Here is an 8,119-nt window from a genome sequence, read left to right as displayed (position 1 = left end):
GCCCAGTCATACAATCTGTTTAGTTCATCCTGGAGAATACTAGCGTCCTGATCCGACTCAATTACTCTACCGATCTTGGTATCATCTGCAAACTTACTGACATCACTACTAATTCCTGTATCTTAAGTCATTGATATAAATAATAAACAAAAGTGGACCTAATACCAAACCTTGTGGGACCCCACTCGTAACACATCCCCAGTCAGATCTTTTACCATTGATTTGCACTCTTTGCTTCCTATTGCTAAGCCACGCCTTGACCCAGTTCAAAACTTTACCCTCTACTCCGCGAGCCTGTAATTTAAGCAACAGTCGTTGGTGAGAAACTTTGTCAAACGCTTTACTAAAATCAAGATAGATTACATCTAATTTTCATCTCTGTCAACCGCCTCAAATACTTTATTGTAGAAGGACAAGATATGGGTGGGGCATGACCTACCTTTCGTGAACCCATGCTGCGAGTCGTGAATTAAGCTATGTTTCTCTAGATGCTCCCAAATGTTCCTGGCTATTATGGACTCCAGCATCTTTCCTATAACCGATGTTAAGCTAATTGGGCGATAGTGTGAAGCAGCTGACCTGTCCCCCTTTTTGAAAATCGGCGTCACATTAGCTACTTTCCATAGGCTGGGCACATAAACAGTATTTACCGACATCTTAAAGATGTCGGTTAGTGGGTCACTGAGTACATCACGTAATTCCTTTAATACCCTCGGAAATATCCCGTCAGGACCTGACGACTTATTCTTCTTAAGCTTATGTATCTCATCCTGAACTACTTGCCTGGTAATGATTATATCCCTCAATTTATCGCCATCCCCGCCCTCGTACACCTGAACCCTTTCCGGAATAGTCGTTCGATCCTCTTGTGTGAATACTAAAAGGAAGTAATCGTTCAGCAATGTGCTCATATTTTCGTAATTTTCCACTAGCTCCCCTGCGTTTGTTTCCAGCTGTCCAATTTTCTCCCTTGTTTTTGTTCTATACATCTGAAAGAAGCCCCTAGGATTACTTTTCGCCTCATTTGCTAGTTTGATCTCATAACTCCTTTTTGATATCCTGGTGTTTTTTCTTCACTAATCTAGATAGTTCGACATATCGGCCCCTGAGATGTGTTTCACCATTCTTTATTTTCTGATAAATTCCCTTCTTTAACCCTATCTCGTGTTTTAGTCCACGAGTCATCCACTTAGGGTCATTGTTTTCTTTTCTAAGTGTTCGCTGTGGTATATGCTGTCCTTGCCCCTCTACTATTACTCTAACTAAATTATTGTAAGACATTTCTACCTGGTTCTCCTGCTCTCCAACCCACAGTTCTGGCCCTAATGAATCCTTAAATTATCCCAGTTTACCCCTTCAAGATGTCTTCGAAGCCCCTCGTAATTTGCTCTTCTAAAATCTGGTACTAACACTGGGTTTGGTTCGCGGGTTACCGTCCAATCTAAGCTAAAACGAACCGTTCTGTGGTCGCTATTTCTTAACTCTCCGCCCACCTCCAACTCATGTAGCAAGTTTCCATTATTACTTAGGACTAAGTATTATATGTTATCTCCTCTGGTAGGCTCAGTAACTACCTGCTTAAGGAAATTATCTTGTATAACTTCAAGAAAATCCTAGACTTTCAGGTCACCCACTAGGTCTTCCCAGTCTATATTCCTATAATTAAAGCCCCCCATTACGCAGACATTTCTACTCATACTCGCCCAGCCAATCTCCTGTAGTAATATACTCGTGTCCTGCCTGTTAAGGTTGGGTGGCCTGTACTGAACTCCTAGAATTAGTTTTTCTTTCCCTTTGTAAACGTCCACCCAAACTGATTCTGAATCCATGTTAGTTTTGACTGAATGGTTAACTAAACATTTAAGTGAGTCTTTAACATATAGCGCAACTCCACCTCCCTTTCTGCCCCTTCTGTCTTTGTGAAACATCTGATAACCCGTGATTTCAAATTCCGATCTAAAATTTCTATTGGCAGTGTCTATCCATGTCTCAGTGATCGCTATTATGTCAAAAATTTCTGAACAAGCTTCATCCCTTAGTAGTCTATCTTATTTCTGAGGCTCCTCCTGTTAGTGTAGAAGATTCTTAGCCCGCCCTCTGTTACTCCCCTATAATTACTTCTAAGGTGCCTGGTTTTATTATGAGCTAGATGTCCTCTCCCATTACTCCTCCCCCCCTCGTCTATACTAAAAAATCCCTCAGGGTACTAAATGCTCGCTCAAGGGAGTCTAAGAGAGCCTCAACACCCTTGAACGTCAAGTGTATCCCGTCACGGGCGTAGAGGGCGTCGTTGCCAAAGAAGTGGTCCCAATTGTCGACGAACAGCCACCCATTGCGCTCACAGTGCTCAGCAAGTCTGCTGTTCATTTCTGTCGCCCTGGACAGCCATCCATCGCCAACGCCCCTCCTTGGCAGAACGCCACACACTACTGGCGACCCACCAGCATCTCGTATCCTACCTAACAATTCCCTAAAACGCCGGAGAAGGTCCTCGCTTGGCACACGGGAAACTTCGTTTCCGCCACAGCTGAGAAAGACGATGAGGTTCGATCCCTCGTTTGCCATACACGTCTCAATCCTGTCTGATATATGGCCCACCCCTGCCCCTGGGAAACACACCCTCGTCCTGTTCTTATCCTTGGAGCAAAAATACCTGTCAACATAACGTTTCTGACTATTACCAACAACAAGCACCCGGCGGCCAGGAGAGGGACCAGAAGGAGGGGAGGGGAGAGCGGGAAGGAAGGGGAGGGACCTGCTGTGAAGAACGAGGAGAAATTGTGGAAGAGGTGGAAGGTGGAGAGGAGGAGGAGGAGGAGAAGGGAGAGGAAGAGGAGGAGGAGGATGGGGAGGAGGAGGAGGAGGAGAAGAAGGAGGAAACATGGAAACATGGAAATGCAGGCAACAGAAAGCCTATTGGCTCATTACGAGGTCGCCCGCTTTGGTGATTTAATCTGCTCGACCGCCACTTGGGGCTTCATAAGCAGATGAAAGCACCTCGATATTGAGGAGCAGATGAAAGCCCCTCGTTATTCAGTTTACTCCCGACGGAGCGAAATGACGGTCGATTCTATATTTGAAGGAGTTGATGGTATTCGCATTTACTACTTCTGAGGGAAGATTGTTCCAGTGGCGGATGACTCGGTTTGAAAAGAAACTCCTTCCAATGTCTGTGTTACATCGACTCGACTGAAGGAGGAGGAGGAGAAAGGGAGGGTGAGGGAAGAACGGACGAGGAGAGGGAGGAGGAAGAGGGGGAAAGGGAAGGTGAGGGACAGGTGTGGGAGGGAGGGACGAACGAGGAGGAGAAAGAGGGAGAGGAGGAGAAGGAGGAGGGGGGTGGGAAGAGGGGAGAGGGGTGACGGAAGAGGAAAGCGGGGAGGAGGAGGAGGAGGAGAAGGAAGAGAAGGAGGGGTGGGAAGAGGGGAGAGTGGAAATGGTCGAGGAGGAGGATGGGGGGGGGCGGGGGGGGGGGGGGCTGCTGTGTGGGAGAAGAGAATACCAAAGCCGGTGATGGAGGGGAGGAGGACGAGGAAGAAGAGGAAGAGGAGGAGGCGGGGGCTTGTTGGGAAGAGGGGAGAGTGGAGATGGTCGAGGAGGAGGAGGAGGATGGGAGGGGCTGCTGTGTGGGAGAAGAAAATACCAAAGCCGATGATGGAGGGTAGGAGGACGAGGAAGAAGAGGAAGAGGAAGAGGAAGGGGAAGAGGAGGAGGCGGGGCTTGTTTCTGCTGCACTAACTAATAAGTCTGCCTGGGCGGCGAGAGTCGTAACCCTATTCTGTAACTCTATGATCCTCTGATCATCCTTCTGAGTCTTAACGCAGAACCTACAAACGTCCTTGGAAAGAAAGTACTGCTTGGCCATGCGAAGGCCAGACTCAGAACAGCGCTTGAGGGACGGCATGGTGAAGATATGGGCGAGGCAAGACGAAAATAATTTGGCGCGTTAGGACAATAACAAAAGTCCGCAGCTGCGGTGAGGTCGTCAGGTCAAATCTCTTGGGAAAAACGTGTATCTAGGAAAACAAACCAGCAGCTGCTGTCAGGTCGCTGTACTTCCTCTCCTTCAGCATGATGTAGAAGGGGTCCTGAAGGGGACAAGACGTTGTGGGGCACACTGTGGGCGGGAGCGGTGGCTGGCAGAGCGAGAGGCAGTTGGGACTCCGGAGGCAGTCGTCACCAGAGCACGGCAGTGTGAAAATCAAGCGAGGGAGCGTCTTCTTCTTCTTCTTCTTCTTCTTCTTCTTCTTAGTGATTTATCCCCTAGGGGGAAACGGGCCTTTGCCACTTTGGACGGCCCGTGAGCTGATGTGGCGAAATGTTATCGGGGGGTTTACCTCGGGGGCTCACATGTGGTAATGAGACGCACCAGAGCTTCATCATTGAGGGCCATGATGAGCTCCGGTGCCGGCAGCCCGTCCGGGTTGTGGAGGAGATGGCGTGTCCCCCCACACTCGAGGAGGTAGTGGAGGAGCGGCTGGATGACCTCCTCCTCGCAGTAAGGGCACTCCACCGGGACCGGGTCGTCTAGGTCCAGGAGCGAGGCACACCTGTACCCGAGGCGCAGGCGGTGGAGGTTGGAACCCACTCGCCTGGGGGCGCCTAATGGGACCTGACGTCTGCCGGAGCCCGTCGCCGAGGGATACCAGTGCGCAGAAGGTGAGCCGGCCGCCAGGACCTCTTCAAGGTCCCTGACGACACCCGCCGAGGCATGGGCCGCCATGCCACGCTTGAGCAGTGACATGCTCGGAGGAACGAGGCACGTTACGTTGGGGAGCAGAGTGGCCTCGCCGGCAGCGCGGTCAGCAGCGTCATTGCCCACCACGCCTGCATGGCTGGGCAACCAGTTTAAATACACTGAGGGAGCGTCTCCTTCTTCTTCTTTAGGATTTACCCCCTAAATAGGGGGACAGGGCGAGGGAGCGTCGCTCGCCCAGCTTATTTATAGGAGACGCCGCTGCGATACCTCATTGCCACATCTCGTGATGAGAAAGTTGCTAGATTCGCCAACGACTTGTAGTAAGCCACTGCAATCATTGCAACGATATCGTTGCCGAGTCGCAGTGTGCTGCGATTTCACTGCGTTCACACTGCGATCACGCTGCAATGAGTCGAGCGATAAGGGAATCGCAGAGGCAGTTGCGATCTGTTTTGAACATTACAAAACAAATCGCAGCGGTGGCCGCATTGCGCGATCACCCGCAATACGTGGCGACTCTGCTTCGTTTCGGAAAGAGTCTCTGCGATTCTTGTTACGATTGTTGCAGCAAGAGTGCAGTAGATTGCGATTTCACCACTTTTTTTCACATTTTCGGTATCGCAGTAAGTCGCAGAGGCAAAATCGCAGATGTGTGATCCCAGCATAACTAAGTATCACAGAGTATGTGGAACCACCTGCGCGTGGTCTATTTACGTGTTGTATTACGAAGTTTTGGTTATAGTTTTGCGCGCCATTGATGCTTATATTGGACCATAAAATTACTTGTAGTAGATATGCAAATTTAGAGATTCTGTGATTAATTGTTCATTAATACTCAGATTAAGGCTTTAATAGGGTTTATGTTACTTGAACTGTATAGAGGGCGTTGCTGTTGACGTGTCAGAGGTGGGGCGCCGCTGGGTCCCACCGTCTCAGTGGAGCCCAGCTGGAGCCTGGAGGTTTTGAGCATACGCATTAAAGGCATGTCCTAAGTTTGCATTTTGTGTAAAGAATTTTTCTATAGATTAGTCATGTGTCAGCCTTGGACTTGGATCATCAATAGGGTTCATTTGTACGGGTATTAGTGTTCATTCCATTACTGGAGAGCGGAATAAGTGAAACATATGGCGCATCACCGACAGAAAGTTTTCCGCCGTTTTATTCCAGTGATGAGATTTTATTATAGTTTGTGAACAGTTATTAGGATTATGATGTTACATTTCAGCAGTGTGTGGAGTGGCTGCTGTCCTGTTTCCCTTATGTCTCTGAGGGAGGACTATACTGGTTGATGTTTGTCTCTGTGGGGGACTCTGCTAGTGATGTTATTCGGGTCTGTGTGGACAGACAGTGCGGCCATGTTGTGAGTTTTTTTTTCTTATTTTATACTGAATTATGTAAAATTTACATGACTTACATTTCTTCCATATATTTATTGCAAATTTTGTGAATGTTATTGTTTCTGGTTGTGATTTCCTGGTTTGCTTATTGCAAATGAATGTTAATAGGTTGAATCAGCAAAGGGATCCGACACCGCAGAAGTGGTTTATTCAACCGAACCCGAGTAACACTACAATGCTGAACTACTCTCTGGTGATAATGAGACAATAGGGAAACGGAAAGTGAGGACACGGGAAGAGTCTTCGATAGGCTTGCAGCTCCCACCTCGCTTCCTGTATATACCTCACCGGGAGTGACTTACCCCCGTTTCGGTAGGTGTCTCTCTACTCTAGGAGGAAAAAGAGTTGAGATTACTGTCAGTAGCCTCAGAAACCTGCATTTCGGTGAGGAAGAACCAAAAGTAGAGTCCGCTCTGGGGGTATTTACCTTACCTTACTAGCGTTTTTATCAGTAAAGGAAGCAGCTCAAGGGAGGGAGAGTGGGCGTAGCTCACCGGCCATAGTGGGATTGGTGTGAGGAAAAATAGCATGTTATTTTCAATGAATATAGCAAAAAGCATATCATTGCATTCTTGTGAGTCTGGCAATTGTACTGGCACGTGTGTGTGTCTCGGCCGCTTGGCTTTCAGTATTTTAAATTGCACTAAAGTATCTCTTGCTAACAAGGATGTTTGAGAGCAATGATTTTTATAAAAAGTCTTGGAACTCGAGTGAAACGAAGGATAACAACAAACAAACTCAAGAAAAGAAGAGGAGGAAAGATGCTAGTTCCAGCAATTTCTAGGAATTTATAATCAAGCCTGGTGGGCGCGGCGCATCCTGATACCCTTGTCTTCAAGCAAATAATACCTTTAAAAGAGGGTGCCAGATCGATGCTTAATCATGTAGTTCATTGGTTGGTATATGGCTGATGAACCTTGATGAAAACTTGGATTGCTTGAGTGTCCAAGTAACTTGAGCCAGCCATGAACACTGCTGCCAAAGTATCCACTATCCTTCTTAACCCATTACAGTTGGGGCAGAGTACCGCTTCAGTGCTGTCGCATTTTCGAGGTGTGACCCTTCTTTTACCTTCGTAACATTCACAGTTCTTATAACATTGTGTACACTGAGTACAAAGCTCGACTGGAGTGTAGATTGAGCTATTGCACACTTGAAAGCACAAGGTGGAGTAGAGAAGGTACGGGGTGAGTAAGGTGAACGAAGTGGAAGCCAACACTTGACCTCTTCGTGGCCAGCAGCCCACACATGGGATCATACCGAGGGTAGGACAAATGTGGTGTGATGTCTGTGTAGTAGCCAGGTAATGGTGTGGTTGTGTGTAGCATTGAAAAAAGGATAAATGGTGTAATGTGAAAGAAGTATGGTAGTGTGTTGGAGCATGCCGTTTTCTGTCGGTCTCTGAATCCGTCTTTGTTAACTTATCAGTTGATGAAAGTTGGCATGAGCAGAAATTAATCTTGGGAATCATAACATCTTGTAATTAGGTGCTTTCCTTCCTACCACTTCACGGGCTGTTGACTGTGTTCACCTCCAAGGCTCCGTTGAAAACATGGTTGAATATATGTCGTGATGATGAAGTTTTTTTTTTTTTTCATCTCTTGTCTTTATTCTATAGATAAGTGACAATGTTACACACCAAATAAGGATGTGTGAATACCTAGTGGAGGAAACTCAGTCGGAACACTATTATTTCAAGCTCATTGAGATTCTGTAGTTTCTCCAAAACATTTTTCTCTGATCCCACATGAGTTTGTTTATTATTTTTGCTAGTTGTCAGGTTTTGACACATATAACCCTTTCAATTAGTAAGAAGCCAATGATTTTTCATAATTCAATTATTTTTGTAAAATACTCGAAGTATAATAGAATCATTAACACTTAGCATCACTTATGACCAGTTCCTAAATCCTGTTACTGCCATAATGCTTGCGAGGCCTAACCCTTCTATGTATGACAAGATATATAGAGTTTAAAATTGGCTGGTAGAAAGCTTTATAACCTAGCAATTTGTAATTTAACC

The sequence above is a fragment of the Eriocheir sinensis genome, chromosome 62 (genome assembly GCF_024679095.1).
Source record: "Eriocheir sinensis breed Jianghai 21 chromosome 62, ASM2467909v1, whole genome shotgun sequence".
NCBI classification, from domain to species: Eukaryota; Metazoa; Arthropoda; class Malacostraca; order Decapoda; family Varunidae; genus Eriocheir; species Eriocheir sinensis.
Note: the sequence above shows the minus strand (reverse complement) of the source record.